Raw genomic sequence first — 16843 nt, 5'->3', positions numbered from 1 at the left:
GAAGGCTACTGAAGACTATTAAAGGCTATTGGAGGTTATTGAAAGGGTCATTGAGGGCAGAAATTAGTAAAGGCTGGTTAGATAAGTGATTCACGTCCTCGTACTTTGCTGCGGTGAAACTGCGACTAGCGCTGTCACAGTGATGTTTATTAACGTCATTAAAACAGATTTTGTCAGCTATTGTCTTATAAATATTTACACAGAACTTATATCTCTCCTAAAAAGCGTTTATTTTGGTCAGTAACACTCTTCGTAACACAAAAGGCATACCGGTCTTTCGCCTTGAAGCACAGCCGTCCGTCTGCATCAGCTTCTCTTTTTCTGGACATTATGGGATAAACATTTATATGTCTCAATTCCACCCGCGAAGTTACACCTTCCCTCCGGCAGGGTTTCCACATCAATGACTACACTGCCGTGTAGTGGCAGTAAGCCGTAACTTCGCGGGTAATACAATCGACAAGCATTGTGGGAAATGTATTTTTTGGTCAAAGAACGCTTCTGACCTATTTATTATAGACACTAAGATCTTACAAGCTCTCGCGGGCCACATAAAAAGACGTGGCGGGCCACATTTGGCCCGCGGGCCTTGTGTTTGACACATGTGCTGTAATGGGTAGAGTGTCCCTGAAATACAATAATATAAATTATGTTATGACATGCACAAAGGTGTCAACATTCATTCATTTATAAATGTATTTATTTATCATTCTATTTTTAGGCCTTATGTAAATAATCATGTCTGTTTTATATGTTTGTGTCTCTATAGGCTAGCCACTTTGCTTCATTAGATTAGGGGGTGGGGCTAATCTGTTAAGGGGGACCAGGCAAGCATTGGTGGGGAAAGGCTGGCTCAGATTTGACAGACCTGATGCTGAGAGGAGGCACAGGTGCAGGTTGAGCTAGCACTGTGTTTGGAACCTTTGGCCTTGTGGTCTAAGTTTACTCTTAACTGTACTGAGACGAGTCAGTGTATTTTAACTGCATTTATTTTTTCTTGCATGCACTGTATATAAACTCACCATTTTTAACTCTGAGAGAAATCTTGGTCACTACATAACGCTGACTTTGTGTCCCCAAAAAGCAGCATCCCGTCTGAAGCTCAGAGACTAAATGAATAGAAGAGTTCCTATTCAAGAAGCCCACGTTGGTCTGATCCATTCAGTTTAATAGGAGAGCAGAGCACCACCTTAGAGCTGCATAAAGAGGAAAATAGATATAAATATTCGTGTATATATGAATTTGGGTTTATAATAAGATATGTATTAATGAAAGTGTAGACAATATCTCACTCTTTTTAATGACTGCTGCATTCAGCTACTTTATGTTGCACTCAATGCTGACACAGATGTGCAAATGCACATATAGAGCTTGTCTAGCGCATGTAGAGAAGCCCTGCTAATAGAATAGGACTCTCTGGAGCAGACATACAGGAAGACTAGAGGGGTATTAAGCCCCCAGCATTGAGCTGTGGAGCAGGGGAACTGTGTTGTCAGATGTATTTAAAATGCCAGTTAATGAACTGAAGCAATATAGATGTAGTGCTTGTCCATAAAGATTAAATTGAATTAACTGAAACTGTTTCAGTTAGATTGTTGATTTCAATAAATTGGCCGCTTAGGAAAAAATAAATAAATAAATAAATAGAATTAACTGTATCTTGTTCTCTCTGTGCTTTAGGTGTATTTTCAGATTCTATATTCTATAATAGTGCATATTACCATAATTCAAGCACCAGAGCATTACTGCAAAGCTGTTTCCCCTCTAATATTTGACTTTTTCTGTCTTTCTAATGTGGTTTAGCTTTGAAAATTACACTTTAAACAATGTCAGTGAGTGCTAATGCCTTTTAGGCAAGTAACATTTGACCTTTTTTATTTCTCATGTAACACATTTAATTTAGGAAATGTTTCAATTAATATGAAAATGAAAATAAGCAAGCTTACTGTGACAGTGGCAGGAAAAAACATCCTCAAATTAAGGGAAAGAAACCTTGAGAGGAACCAAAGGAAAATTATCCTCCTCAAGTCAATAAATGACAATAATAATAGAATAATTGTTCAGATAGACGTAATGAAGAGGTACAGTTAATGTGTCCAGTTATCAGCTTGTTGTGCAACTCAGCTCCAGCCTGTCTGGAACAAGCCTGGGAAACAAGTTCTTATTATGGTGTTGTTCAGCTCTGTGTCCTTCATGCCAGTCTGCCAGTCACGTTTTCTTCACAGCACTTTGGTGAAAACACTCTGACCTTCCTGATTCCTGAAAAAAATAAACACAACAGCATCCAAGGCCTTGTATTATTGTGACACAATTGCAAAAATGTATACAGTTAGAACAATGATATATTTAACTAAAAACAATTAAGAATAAGAAAGAGTGCATGTGTTGTTGTACACCCTTCACTATTGACGTCTGGTAGTCAAAGTTTTAGTACAGTGTTTGGTGGATTTCCTGTCACTGTGGGCCTCAGAGCACAGTAGTAGAGAGCAGAGTCTGATACTACAGTAGAGGAGATTTCCAGATCCACACCATTTTTCTCTTCATTTATTTTTGCAGAAACTCCATAAACTGGAGGATCAGCTTTTCGTTCGTACTTTGCCTCACTGATCAAGATCAGGAACTCAGGTCTGGATCTGGAATACTGACGGTACCACAGCAGCTCATCAGCACCAGTTGATCCATTGTATTTGCAGGACAGGGTAACAGAACCTCCCTGTAGGACATTAACAGTGGAAGAACTTGGTTCTATTCCCTCACCAGAAGTGGAACCTGCTGGAGAGATAGAGACGTACTAAAAATCTGTCCTATATTAACTTACTGTACTCCACACTGAGATAATGAGAAATACATGTTCTGTTTCAGCTTTAACTGAATCTTACCTAAAATCAGAAAAGGAAGCCACCAGTGATGAAGACGAGTCATAACTGAACAGTGGTGCTGCAGCTCAGTGTTGCTCTAGTGTTTAAATGTTCATAATTCACTTCAGCTTCCCTCACTTCCCTTCTTACAGCAGCTCAGTGATACAAACCACAGCATCTGTTACAGTTCTTCTACAGTTTTAGAGGAAATCTGCCCTCTACTGGACCATTACTGTAATTATTCATCTGTATATAAAGAGAGAATAATATATCATCAGCATCATTATGAACAATCCACTCCACATCAACCCCATTAAAGCTCACTCTGGATCCTGCACTTTACTTCACTCGTAACTGTAACTAAACAGTTTAATGACACTGATCACTCCAAACACTCTTCACACAGCTCACCTCCAACAGTTATTATCCTGTAGTATATCTACACCTCCAGATTTATTTATTATTAACTATTTTGGAATATAACAAATTATTACTGTCACACCTGCTACAGACATTTTATCTTTAACCTTTTGATCAATTATTCTTCAGACTTATTGTTTATTTGTTCAGAGCAAACCATTACCTAAAATAAAACATTCATATTTTTCCTTAAATATTAAACTTAAAAAATGTACTATTAGAATCAGGCACAGTGTTTTTTTGAGGAGGCATGAGGTGCCCCGTGTTGGTTCAATAAAATAATAAATCATTAGGGTGAAGCACAAGAGTATATATATTGTGTAATGTAAACCCCGGGGCCCACATTACACCAAGAACATTATTACAGTAATGCAATACAAGTTATTTGAGCAGCTAAAAAAAAAAAAAACACTTCATATATAGAGTAAATACAAAGCACAATCTCATTTGTTACAAACCTTTTTAAAAAATAATTATATAGTTTTTATATTTAATATACATTCAATTTGGTCAGCTTAATTTATACCTTAAAATGTCCGCAATGTCATGAATCTCCCTGAATGGATGTTTATATGCAGCTTTAGCAAACATTTTTAAAGGAAACAAAGCTAAACATTAGCATATCTGAGCTAGCTAATGCTAACAGGCTAATCACAGGAACTGGAACCTTTTAAAACTAAAATAAATGTAGAAATATTTTCAGGTGAACGATTTTTAACTTGATGTTGGTCATATCAGTAACTTAAGTCAGCATGTACTGTACGATATTTCTTTACACATCTTTTAAAGATAATTGTCTCATATTGATAGCCAGCTAAATAAGTAGCATTTTGTTGGTTGAGTTGGTTGAGAGTTAGCCAAAAACACTGTGTGTGTGTGTGTGTGTGTGTGTGTGTGTGTGTGTGTGTGTGTGTGTGTGTGTGTGTGTGTGTGTGTGTAATCTAATAAAAAGAACAGAAATAGAAATAATCATTTTTAGGGGAAATATCTCTGAGTGTAGCAGATATAAAAAAAAATGATTTTGATAAATATTTAATACTGACATGCATTTATAAGATTTTGTTGGACCTTGTAAAAATTAATCAACAGTGTAAAACCTTAAACCTTAAAATACATATTAATTGAGTGTAATTTTGTTATCTAGGTTTAAAAATGACTTCAGTAAATGTATAATAATATTTTAATGGGCAGGGAATGTTCTGCTTTTTGAACAATTAAAGGTACAAGTGAAACGATGTAGTCCTCACAGCTCTACATGACTTTTATTTTGACAGCTGGTTGACGGATGCAACGCCATTGGCTCCTGAGTGGGACAAGAGTCCTGCGATGTGATTGACTCCCCAGCGGAGCTCCGGGGTTCTGCGGCTGGGGGTAACGTTATTTAGTTAAGGAATACAGCAGCAGACTGTTGGAGGTTAAGGTGGATTCAGGGCTGTTTATTGTATTGGATCAGATCAAGTAACAGAGTCATTGTGATGTATTGATTGAACATGTTCTAATAGTTTCAGCGCTTTGGACAGATGTTTGCTGTGGTTTAAAATGAAGACTGGATTCTCTGTAGGTGAATATGGAAGGGTGGTTAGAGTTTCCCCCGGTCTCCAGTAAAGTGGAGCAGCAAAAGATCCAGCTCTGATCAGCAGCTCCACACCTCTGTACTCAGACTGCTCTGCTGGAGGAACACCATCAGCTCACCTGCTGCAGGTATGGAGATGTTCCACTCTTCACCTTCACACTGCTCTACATTTACTCTTAGACACACAGAAACACATTCAGAAGGAGCAGCATTTAACATCACACACAAGCAGCTTCATCCAGGAGCTGGAGGATCATCTTCTCCTAGTTATCTCTGATCAACACTTTCATTCCGCTTTATTTATTTAGATGAACAGGAGATTAGGGGCTACTTATAAACCCTGAGTGGTGATTTATTGGGGAAATAATTATCTTGTCTGGTGGGTTAAAGTGTTAAAATTGTGCTATTGTTTAGAAACTCCATGCGAAGTGAAGAGATATCCCCTTTATGGTCACGTGTTTCTCCAGGCCAGAGCATTTTGGTGTACTTAAAGTATATTTATGTAGAACGTGTTTGTCACGTCCTAATATTAGTATATAGTTATGACCTATTATAAAACTATGTGTAAAGTTGATATTGTGATATTTAGTATGTAGATGTAGTGAGTGTAGAATCATTCTTATATGCAGTTGTTTCACAGTGTGTGAATTAATGTACAGTTATTGGTGAAACATAGTGGTTACATTTAGAGCTAAATGGAGTTCTTCCTGAGAGCTGGTTAATATGGGTGGGGGTTGGTTACTTTTATACCTGAATTAATGTTTTCATATGAAATGAGTATAATATCTATGCTATTTGGCTAGCCTGTGATAATAACCATTCATGTTAGTGTTGTGCTAAATATTGTGTTTTAATTATAGTTAATTCTGATTAAATCTGAATTAATTCAATGTACAGAAAATCTCTTCATCTTGGAATTAGATGTTAAAAACCAACACATGTGAATATCAGTTGAGAAAAAAGTTAAATCTTTTAATTCAACCATTTACATTTCCTTCTGCTAACTAGCATTTTTTAGGCATTTTAAAATAAACTTGTTTTTTTCTCTTTCTTCCAGAAATGAATGCTGCCCTGTTCCAACTGAGTAAGGTTTCACAAAGTTGTTAAGCTGCTGAATGAAGGGGAGGACATGGCATCCAGAGAAATCTCCAATACTCAGCAAACTCCCTCTCATACACCTCAGAGGCAAATTCAGAAAAGTACAATCAAGAGGAAAAATCACCCCTGCTTAGAGTGTGGGAAGAATTTTAAACAACACCAGTGCATTCACATTATAGAGAAATCATATTACTGCTCAGACTGTGGAAAGAGTTTTACTAAACATAGTAGTCTCCGGCGACACCAGCGCATTCATACTGGAGAGAAACCGTATCACTGCTCAGACTGTGGGAAGAGTTTTAATCATTGGAGTAATTTCCAGCGACACCAGCGCATTCATAGTGGAGAGAAACCTTATTACTGTTCAGACTGTGGGAAGTGTTTTAGTCGTCAGTATCATCTCCAACAACACCAGCGCATTCACACTGGAGAGAAACCATATCACTGCTCAGACTGTGGAAAGAGTTTTATTCAACACTCTGATCTCAAAACACACCAGCTTATTCACACTGGTGAGAAACCGTATTACTGTTCAGGCTGTGCAGAGAGCTTCAGGTATTTACAATCATTTAAGAAACACAAGTGCAATACAAGCAGTCATGAAAATGTGCAGTGAAACACAAATTATTCAAGATTTTTATATGAGAGCTCGGTCAGTTGTGTGTTTTTACATATTTTTCATGAGGGGTTAAAAGAGAGTGTGTTAGTTCACTTCTGTACTTTCTTTACCAAAATCAGACGCTGCAGAGAAATAAGAAATTATCTCCAGGCTGCAGATAATATGGCCACAGGGAGGAAAAGCTGGGAGATTTTATTTTTTCTCCCTTTTTCTGCACAGGATTTATTCCATTTGAACTGAACTGAACTAAAAAGTGCCTGAAATCTTCAGATTATTCCTTTTTTGGTTGCATGAAATGTGGATGTGGATATGTGAATGTGGATATATCTCTCTGTGTCCTCATTCTCTGGCTGCATAGAGATCTAAACAGTTTTTTAGATTTATGTACTCAGCTACATAACTATACTCTCACTTACTGAACTAATTTTACACATTTTAATCCACTACTGAAAAAATACTGTAGATTTTCTGATGTCTGCCTTGTATCCCAATTTTGGTATATTAGTAAATTGCTTAATTTTCTATACAGAAAGCTGTTATTTATTGATAGTTTAATCATAACATCTATTGATTATACATATTTGAGTTCCTGTACATGAGCTTGGGCAATCTGTGTATTTCTGATTATTTTATTTGACCTATATTTGTAGAATTTTAATTCCTGACTTTAACCCTGCTGTTGGTATATGTTGGTATATATAGGTTTAACAGACCAAGTGCAGTGGCTACAGGCTGATGTGAGAATTTTCTATATGAATTACTCTCTAAATTACAAGAAACATAATTCAAACAGATGGTCAATCAGATAAGATGGGATGCTTTGTCTGCTCACCACACTCAAATCAGGAAAGACGTAAACACTATTGATCTGAAAGAGATCACGTGTAATATATAGGGTTGAAAAAGTGAATACATTTCAGTATAGAGATCTCTACAGATGTCCTTTGTTTTTGCCTTTTTAACACACATTTTTGAGATTAAACCAATTTAATATCAAACAAAGATAACCATATATATATATATATATATAATATATGAGACCTGCATTTTTTGGGACATTCTGGATGAGTTGTTCGTGCCGTTTTGGAGTACTTTCTTTGTAGACCAGCCACTTCTGGGAGGGTTCACTAGTATTCAGTGTTTTCTCAATTTGTGAATAATAGTTCTCACTGTGGTTCTCTGGAGTCCCAAAGCTTTAGAAATTACTTTCTACTTTTTTCAGGCTGATACGCTTTGTATTCTAATCTGTTGTTGAATTTCTTCAAATAGTGGCATGATGTGCTGCTTTTTGAGATCTTTTATCCTTTATGTTGTTAGATTCTTTTACTTTCTTGATTCTCTAGGTCTTTCAGTAATCGGGCCAGGTTGTGGGTAGTGAAATTTAACTCTGCTTCCTAAATAGCAATTACATCTGCATAAATTCTGATGGCAAAATTCTGATTTATTGACCTGGTACTATTCAGCCAACAGCTGCTCTCAGTAGCAAAATAAGCTTGCTCATACAGTGTTCAGCACTGATGATACTTTATACATATTAATTTTATAATAAATAAAGCAAAACACAAGTAAACACATGGAGGAATGTAGTTGCGAGGAAAGAGTGCATATTAAGGGGCTAAAGACACCCAGTATTCAAACAGATGGTGCCAGGAGCCAATAGGAAGACTTTTACTGCACTGCACAAACATAAGAAAAGTAAATTCATGACCAAGCTTGGAAATACACTCTCAAGCGCTAAATCCTTAGTAACCCATTAATTTATGTAAAGCCATGGCAGATTGTAACTGCATAAGTTTACACAAAAAAAATACATTGTATCTACATGTGCTACCATGGATATCCAAGATCGCTGCTGCTCCATTTGCTCTGTGCGAAAGCCCTCTACAATCCTTTGCAACCCTTAAGGAAAATAAAATCTAATTCATTCTAAAGTAATATTGATGGTTCACTACCATTTTTTTTCTGAAAATTTTGAAAATGGTTTATTATTTTTTTTTATTATTATTTTGAATTAAGGATCATATTTCCGGTGGCTTCAGACCACATGGATTTTACTTGGACACAGAGCATCTTTTAAATACACCCAGAAGAACTTTTTTTTTAAAGAGATGGTTACAGCAATCAAAAAACTTGCAGAGGAACTAGAAGAGATCAAGAAATCACTCAGCTTTATGTCTGAGGAGACTAGCAAGTCAACCTCATGAGCCTAGTGGAAGAAGTATGAGTGGACCATTTAACCTTACAAACACTTCTCCATTACTTAACCACGTGGACTGGATTTTGTTCTGCTTTCTAAGAAGACGTCAAATACGCTGTTTTCTGGTTTAAATGCAGAACATAAGTGTCATGCCAAAAAAAAATTATAAACTTATAAAACAAAAAGGACCTATGCATTTATACAAATTAAATGACCACCTCTAAAAAATACATTATTATACTCTATATTATATTTATTACATAGTCTCTCAACATATAAAAATGTTTTTTTTTTAATATAAAGATGAAGCTGGATTTTTTTTTTTTTTTTTTGTAGTGCATTTTTATTATTCTTTGTAAATTTTTTCTAAAGTTCTCATGGTTCTAAAATTTTGTAAACTTGCGCAGAACAGGTTATAGCCAATAAAACTAGCCTTTGCCCTCCTAATGACTGTGCTGAACCCTATTATAGAGAAATGTGTTCATTTAATTTTTTTTTTTAGTGATTATTAAGTCATATTATAGTAATTTTTATTGAGAGCTCCAGTAATTAAAAATAAACCTTTTTTTGGTTGGTAAAGGATAACTAACCAAATCTGGGACTTGTGTAAGTTACTAAATGTGGTTCAAACAAACCTCTTCTGCTCTTCTCGATGTTTTACTTTTTCTTCTTGGAATTTCTTTTCTTTGCCTTGTGTGGTGAAGAGGACTGAGAACTATACAGTGAGCTGGAGGAAGAGGATGTTGGTGAAGAACAAGAAGGTGAGTTATTTTCAGCAATTCTGGCTTTTCTCCACTTCTTTGACTGGGCTTTATGTTGTTAGCTACTTACTTTAAGTAGGAGCTCCTTGGCCATTGAAACCCATTCTATTAGGTTCTCTATTCGCTGTTCTTGAGCTAATTTGTATCAATTATTTGAATAAGTGAACAAATATTTTGCAATATAGTGTGTCTGTAAAATGACTGTTAGATAAACCTTAATTAAAATTTACAGAAAAAAAGAGGCACATACTTTCATACCTGACCATCTTACTAAGAATAACCCTGATTTTACCTAATGGGACTTGAAATTGAAAAACCTGTGAGATCTAACAACAGGGCAAGTTATACAATTCAGAGGGCAGAGGTAAACTAGCTGCAACTAAGGCTGGAAGCATAGATAAATTACAAATTAGCTTCCAAACTGGACCAGTTGAACTCCTGGGATTAATACCAAATGATTACTTTATATTCTACTAAGGACTGAGACTATGACAGATTTGGCATGAATCAGGATAGAATTGCACAGGGTTAAAAAACACTCAGTAAAATGAGCCAAAAGTTATGATCTGTCTGCATGAAAATGTACATTGAAGCAAAGGACAATTCAACGGTGGAACAACAGAGTTTGTCCTTGTAAAGGACAGCAACTTTTACCATGAAGGAAAGGATAGACAAAATAAGGTAACAAACAAGTTAAGAAGCTACAGAAGCTGGAGTAGGGTTGATTGCCTTTACTGTTGTCTGTTGTCTTCAAGCCATATATTTTTTTTAAATATACAAAAGGAGTGCTTATTAAAATACTGTTTATGATAAATGAACAGAAATACAAACCTTTTTTCTCAAAAATATGAAACAAGATAGTGCTCAGAAATCTGTAAAAAGATAAAAAATAAACTTACAAACAGCCAAGACCACTGAAAACAAGATGGCTGACCTACTAGAATCACCCGAATCTTTTTAATCAATAACATCAGGGCTTATAAAAAAAAGGGGAAATGATTGCAGTTTCCATAACAACCACAAAGGGGTTGACCACACCCAATGACTACTAATTGACATAGTATTTAACTGAGCATAACAATATGACATGTAGACCAATGCACATAAATTAAAATGTTGCTTTCAGTTATAATAATTATCCCAGCAAAGATAATAAAAAATTCTCATAAAATAGTTTATAGTTACTTTAGCTCTTTTTTATTAGCAAAATTAAAGTGCTTTCTAGTAGGGGTTGGATCAGTAAATGTAACAGCCAAACTTTTTTCCGTTGCGTGGGATGCCTCTCTTTTTTTTTTTTTTTTTTTTTTTTTTTTTTAAATAATTTTAGCCACACAGACCGGTAAAAAACAAGTACAACTCAGGCCTGGAAGAATACTGCATGGGGTATGATTACTGCATCTGTTTGGCTATGTACATAACCAGTCAAATGGCTCATTATTGAGAAAATTTCAATTGGCTAAAATACTTGTAGCTCCAAAAGCACATACTGCACATACAGCTCTCTAGACACTTTATTTTTGTACAGTTGTATCAACAGTTGTTCTTGTACAGGGATTGCAGTGCTGTGCTGCTGCTACAATTTAATATACAGCTATTTGCAAATATGTTTATTGGGAGAGCAGAAATCAGCATTGCAATAATCTAATCTCAAAGTAATAAATGAAACGAAACATTGCTTCTCACTATGTGTAAGGAAACTTTTCATGTTGCAATGACTGATTAACAATTGTTATTGGATCATTGGATAATGAGCTCAAAACCTGCTTAAAAAAAGTATGTTTGTAAAGAATCAAGTTCACATCTAGAGGATGTTAGTGATGAAATCTGTTTAACCAAGATATTTCAATTAGAATAAAACGGGTATTAATGTTGATGGTCCAGTACGACTATGCACTATATTTTACCTTATAGTGGTGATTTTGTTTGCAAAAACTCATTGCATTTGTCATCTGAGGAAAATTTAGGTAAGACATGGTTGGTGGGATTGACTAGCTGGTCTATATTTATAAATTATTTTTAGATTATAAAAAAAATAAAACTCTTTCCATGCAGATTTTATAGCACAGTTGTTATTCATCAATTTTGATTTATACATAGCAAAATGCAGCTCCTTCTTCGTCCTTTACCAACACCTTTGACTAAATGACCAAAGATCATAACATCAGTAAATTAAAGATGTTTAGGATATATAAATCTATAAATCTTGAAATAATAATCTAAAGTGTGACTATGCTTTTTACTTGAACCTGATGCATGTTGTATGTGATGTAAGATGTTTCATAAACGCAATAAATGGATTTGATGATATATCTGTATAAATATTAAAATCCTCAGTGATTAAATCAGTTACAATTCTACAGTCTGTATGTAATAGGTGGATGGTAGATGTTAATCATTAGAGACGTATAATTACATTTAAGTTTTACTGCTGGGTATCCAAATACAGAATTGAGCTTCATAATTGCATTCACATGAATCAGATATCAGAATATTTTGTACTATTACGCCTACTGAATCCATGCAGAGACAGAGCAAGCACTTAACACTGGTTTGTTACTTTGAAAAATTGAAATTTATTGCATTGAAAACTTGCATTGAAAACTTGCATTCTTAAGATCATTCTTTATTGGTAAATGCACCCCTGCATTTTTTTTGTTCTTCAATAATGCTTTTCGAAATTAAAATCAAATGACCAAGGGTACACAGAACTAATGGTTAAATAAATTGTTGATCATATTTTCTATGTAACATTTATATAAACTATTATAGCATTACTTTGTTACATTTATTTTCATAATATTAGTATGAATAAGTGATTTTATAAGAACATTTTACTTTTTTTAATGAAATATTTTACATATTCCAGCCAACAAATAAATTGATAAAAAAAGATAAATGATAGAAGTTCAGTTGTGTTTTTAAAATGTTCTTAGGATCTTACATGGGAGTTAATAGAATTTTCAGCATTTTTTTCCCTAACCTTGTTTTTTTTTTCTTTTATAAACAAACATCCCAAAAATATTATCCAAATATCTTAAAATATCTGAACTGGACCATGACAAGAAACATGAACGATATACCAGTTCCAGGCTAGGATAGGCCTTTCAGATACTGAATAAGTGAGTGGCAGTAAGTGAATAGTTTGCAGAGGTATGCACTAGCCATGGTGTGATGTCTGACATAGTTAAAAAAAAAAATTAAAAGGAGTATTATTATTTAAAAAAAAAAGATGTAATGAAAAAAATATGGACGGGGAAGAGTTGGAGAAACATTTAGAGTGGGTATTTGGGATTCTAGCCACAAAAGGGCAAAGATGACGACCACTTTTGCATATTGTTGAGCAGCGCTCAAGACAACACCGTATCCCTATAATAAAAGGCAGTCAATCCAGGATCAATAAAATTTAATTGTGGTTGAGAGCCTACAAGAAGGCTGTATCAACACTCAGCTACAATCACTTTATAGTTACCCACAGCAGGTGCTTTGTAGACCAACTACATGGAGGCCACACAAGAAATATTGAAAAGGCTTGATCAACATACAAAAGCCACATTTGGCGATTAAGAGGGAAGAAGCACAAAGCCGGCCCTCGTTTGGTCGGTTTCTACAGGATCAGAAGGCAGTCCCACATGTAAATAATGACTTGTGACCAGTAACAGTTACAGTACATACAGGAACCACCAGCATAATTTGATGCACCCATACTGCTGTGACAAATTTCATTGGTTCTAGGTTCTGTTGTTTCGTGGGTGGTGACAGTCTGCTTCTGTGTTTAGACAGTGCGTGGGTGTATGTGTGTGTGTGTGTGTGTGTGTGTGAGTGTGAAAGCACACTTAGTGTGGACATGTTTGTGTATGCGTGTGGGGCTGTGTTTGTCTATGACTGAATGTTAGGAACATTCCTGTGCCTTAATTGTAGGTCTGAACCAGTTTAAACTTTCGTCACTGTGAATAGTTCAAATATTTGTTTGTTAATGTTGGTGAGAAATGTTTCTATTAATAATAAAAATCACTTTTTCAGATTCACATTTATTTACAAGCTGTTTTATTAAAAAAGTATTTGAGTAAACACTGGAGTTTGACTGGAATATTAGTAATGAGTTACCATGGGTTTCTATTAACTCCCAAAGATTTTAACAAAATTATTCTCAAAAAAGAGGAGGTAGGAGGTTGGACACAACACAAAATGAACCATGAATCTGTGAGCCATCCCTCTGATTGACATATTTGCAGGAGGGCTTTAATGGAACACTGTTGTAGAATAAACAACAGCAACACACTGCAATGGAAAAGTGATGTTTTCTCTTCTAGAGATTGGAGGCTCCATTTAATCTGATATCAGTTGTAGTGTTTTTCAGAACTGCCCATTCAACAAAGTGTGGCATTTTCAACATAAACAAAAATGACCTAAAATAACAAACACACAAAAAAATGAACTTCACTAAACCCCCAATCAGCTACCTACATGTTCTATTAATCCACTTTCATCATAGTTTAATCACCTTCATTCATCAGCGCACTGTTCCATGAATTCCTCTGCCTCGGGCTGATATTAAAGCTCATTAGTTCTTTCCAGCTAAACTTGTTTGCAAAAGTTTTGCTTTTTTTTGCTTTGGACATGCACGGTAACCTGACCAGGATAATCTGAGGTGGTTTAGCCTCACTTGTTAGTCTTCCAAAATCTTCCACTTGCAGATAATTAGCTCTCAGTCTCAGACACATTGCTGGGGAGCATTGGCTGTGCTTTTTTGATTTATTTGTATTTTTCTTAATTTTGCAAATGTTTATTAAAACTCTTATATATTAGAATTAATCAGTACATTTTCACTAATTATGTACAGAAAAAAGTGGTGATTCCCCCACTGTGTGGAAATGATGCTTAATTACATTGTTTTATTAGTGCCTATGACAGTTCACTACTTTTCACTGATTTTCTCAAAGTAACCATATTTTTCGCACTTAACATTTTTTGGTGCACTTAAAGTCGTCAGGATGTCTTATAATAAGGTGCGCCTTATGTATGAATTTTACCAGTAAGGTTGTACGGAGGAGTAAAGCCACTCTGCTGAAGTGCAGTTTTACACAGAAGTTTCTGTTTAGTTCTCCGGCACCGAGACTCAAGCTGTATTAACATTAGCCGCCAACTGTGCTAATCACTAGCTCTCTTTCCATTCAGAGGTGCATATATAGGGCTGTGGCCTGCTGCTAACCCTGGCTAGCACTGCTGGAGCAGTATTAGCCACTAACCATGCTGTAGCTAATATCACCCTGGCTTACTGGAACTCTTCAGTGTTCACTGTCGGGCAGCATTAGCCACTAACCGCATCTAGCCTTAGTGAAAATAAACGTAAGCACTTTACTCACAAAAATAAACAATTTTCACAAGACAAATCTGTGTAGATTAACATTCAGGGCTCGTTTGAAATTAAAAAAAAAAATTTGGTTAAAAATTACAGTTTTATTTACCTAACTTAGCATTATAGAGGTAGTAAGACCTACTAAATACCGTATTTTTCGGACTATAAGGCGCACCGTATTATAAGGCGCACGATGAGTGAATGGTCTATTTTTAGTGTTAGCCCATACACAAGGCGCACTGGATTATAAGGCGCACTAAATGAAACTTTATTTATATCAGTAACAATAACTCTGAGCAATAAATCCTTCACAATATCTGTGAAAAATAACAACATCTCTGAGCAATAAATCAACAAGCACAGCAAGTACGTATTACTCCGCGACGCTCCTGACAACGGTAGCCGCAACGCTCCGACAGACCATAATATTATGTTGAAGCACAGCAAGTACGTATTACTCCGCGACGCTCCTGACAACGGTAGCCGCAACGCTCCGACAGACCATAATATTATGTTGAAGCACAGCAAGTACGTATTACTCCGCGAGGCTCCTGACAACGGTAGCCGCAACGCTCCGACAGACCATAATATTATGTTGAAGCACAGCAAGTACCGCATTACTCCGCGAGGCTTCTGACTATAATAGCGTGTTGTGCCGAATTCGGTGAATAAAACGGTTTTAAAACAGAGATAAAGATTGGATAAGTTTCATTTCTGGATGAAGTGATTTCCAGCGCTGTTTGGATATAACTGTGGATTACAGGAGACTGGATTGATGGATTCTCTTTAGTCTGGACGCGTTTTGAAGGTAGGACCTGTGGCTGAGCGCGGGTGTGTGTTCGGGGGGTGGCGGCAGTGACCGGAGGTTACCCCAGGACAAAAGGAGAGCCTTTTATTACTGGAAACATGCGCTCTGACGCAGCTCTAATTCATGAAACATACATCCTACAGTAAAAGCACAGTTCTGGAATCCGGAGAGCCAGACGGTTCGAATGGTGTATGACATGACCGCATTCGATGAAATATGGACGAACGATAAACGCAAATATGAGAGTTATGAATTATTAAAATCATAACCAAGGCATATTTCGCCCTAAATGTTTATTTTCTGAAAGGATATTCCGCTAAATAGGCTAAATAGCTCAAAAGCAGAGATTCTAAGCTTTAAAATGGTATATTGGATGTCTATATTGAACCTGTAACTGTTCATAACTATTCAGAAACACAGCCAGTTATGAAATATTAAATATTTCTGGCCCGCCGGTGGGCCAGCGCGTGTTAAGAGGTTAACTTTACTTAGAAGTGGGCGCTAAAAAGAAACAGTTTGTGCTATTACCCCAGAACGGGTGGAAAGGAAAGTTTACCGGCACCTTGTTCTGGCCACGGAGCTACAGTGGAAACAGCTACCCTGAACCACAGCCGAGAGGCAGTACGGCAGTCAAAGGTAACCGCGCGCTAGCCCAAGAGGGGGATCTTTTTCTGGCGTGGGTGAGGAATTCTGCACAACAGAGCGCCGTGTACCACATAAAAATCGAGGTCAGTAAACACAAGCAAAATCCATACACAAGGCGCACTGCATTATAAGGCGCAATGACGATTTTTGGGAAAAAATAAGTATTTTAAGTGCGCCTTATAGCCCGAAAAATACGGTAAGTAGGAAAACATGGCGACTCCCTATTCCTTACTAGTTTTGCATAATGTGCCTTGTATGTGAAAATAGACCAGAAAATAGACATACATTGATAGCGCACCATAATCCGGTGAGCCTTGTAGTTTGAAAAATACGGTATGCTTTGTTATATAAATGACATAGAAACTGTTTAAATTAACAGGTTTTCTTCCTTTTTTTCTAACAATGTTTTACTTTAGTGTGAATGTGCTGGTCTTGCTCATTATACTGAACACTATAACTTTCCTCACACTGAAAACAATAGTACCATTTCTCTTCAGTGTCAATACAC

The 16843-nt window shown here is 36.1% G+C and overlaps 8 protein-coding genes across 17 annotated transcripts in view; 4 read left to right on the top strand and 4 right to left on the bottom strand.

Annotated features, from left to right (window-relative positions):
* Positions 1 to 16843, top strand: part of LOC103026187 (gastrula zinc finger protein XlCGF7.1) — a 239822-nt gene that overhangs the window by 48377 nt on the left and 174602 nt on the right. The window lies entirely within an intron of this gene.
* Positions 1 to 16843, bottom strand: part of LOC103047357 (gastrula zinc finger protein XlCGF26.1) — a 311263-nt gene that overhangs the window by 160043 nt on the left and 134377 nt on the right. The window lies entirely within an intron of this gene.
* LOC111194226 (zinc finger protein 239-like) overlaps positions 1 to 16843 on the top strand; it is a 457259-nt gene that overhangs the window by 311691 nt on the left and 128725 nt on the right. For 2 of the 9 annotated variants that reach the window (XM_049482367.1, XM_049482356.1), the window contains exon 1: positions 4839 to 4979. The exons of the other annotated variants lie outside the window; for them this stretch is intronic. The gene's annotated coding sequence lies outside the window, so the exon portion shown is untranslated. Of the gene's footprint in view, positions 1 to 4838; positions 4980 to 16843 lie in introns of those variants that run through there. 9 annotated transcript variants of the gene reach the window in all.
* The window catches only part of LOC103022836 (zinc finger protein 501), a 122498-nt gene that overhangs the window by 81832 nt on the left and 23823 nt on the right, over positions 1 to 16843 (top strand). The window lies entirely within an intron of this gene.
* LOC111196297 (gastrula zinc finger protein XlCGF7.1) overlaps positions 1 to 16843 on the bottom strand; it is a 147382-nt gene that overhangs the window by 128385 nt on the left and 2154 nt on the right. The gene's annotated exons all lie outside the window — the stretch shown is intronic.
* The window catches only part of LOC125803867 (gastrula zinc finger protein XlCGF7.1-like), a 156312-nt gene that overhangs the window by 137350 nt on the left and 2119 nt on the right, over positions 1 to 16843 (bottom strand). The window lies entirely within an intron of this gene.
* Positions 1 to 16843, bottom strand: part of LOC107197279 (gastrula zinc finger protein XlCGF42.1-like) — a 200913-nt gene that overhangs the window by 181952 nt on the left and 2118 nt on the right. The gene's annotated exons all lie outside the window — the stretch shown is intronic.
* LOC103034342 (zinc finger protein 239) overlaps positions 4772 to 16843 on the top strand; it is a 196325-nt gene continuing 184253 nt past the window's right edge. The window contains exon 1 of the mRNA XM_049482397.1: positions 4772 to 4839. The gene's annotated coding sequence lies outside the window, so the exon portion shown is untranslated. The remainder of the gene's footprint in view (positions 4840 to 16843) is intronic.

Source organism: Astyanax mexicanus, chromosome 8, assembly GCF_023375975.1.
Source record: "Astyanax mexicanus isolate ESR-SI-001 chromosome 8, AstMex3_surface, whole genome shotgun sequence".
NCBI lineage: Eukaryota > Metazoa > Chordata > Actinopteri > Characiformes > Acestrorhamphidae > Astyanax > Astyanax mexicanus.
The sequence above is the reverse complement of the archived record's forward strand: the minus strand, read 5'-3'. Positions and strand labels throughout refer to the sequence as shown.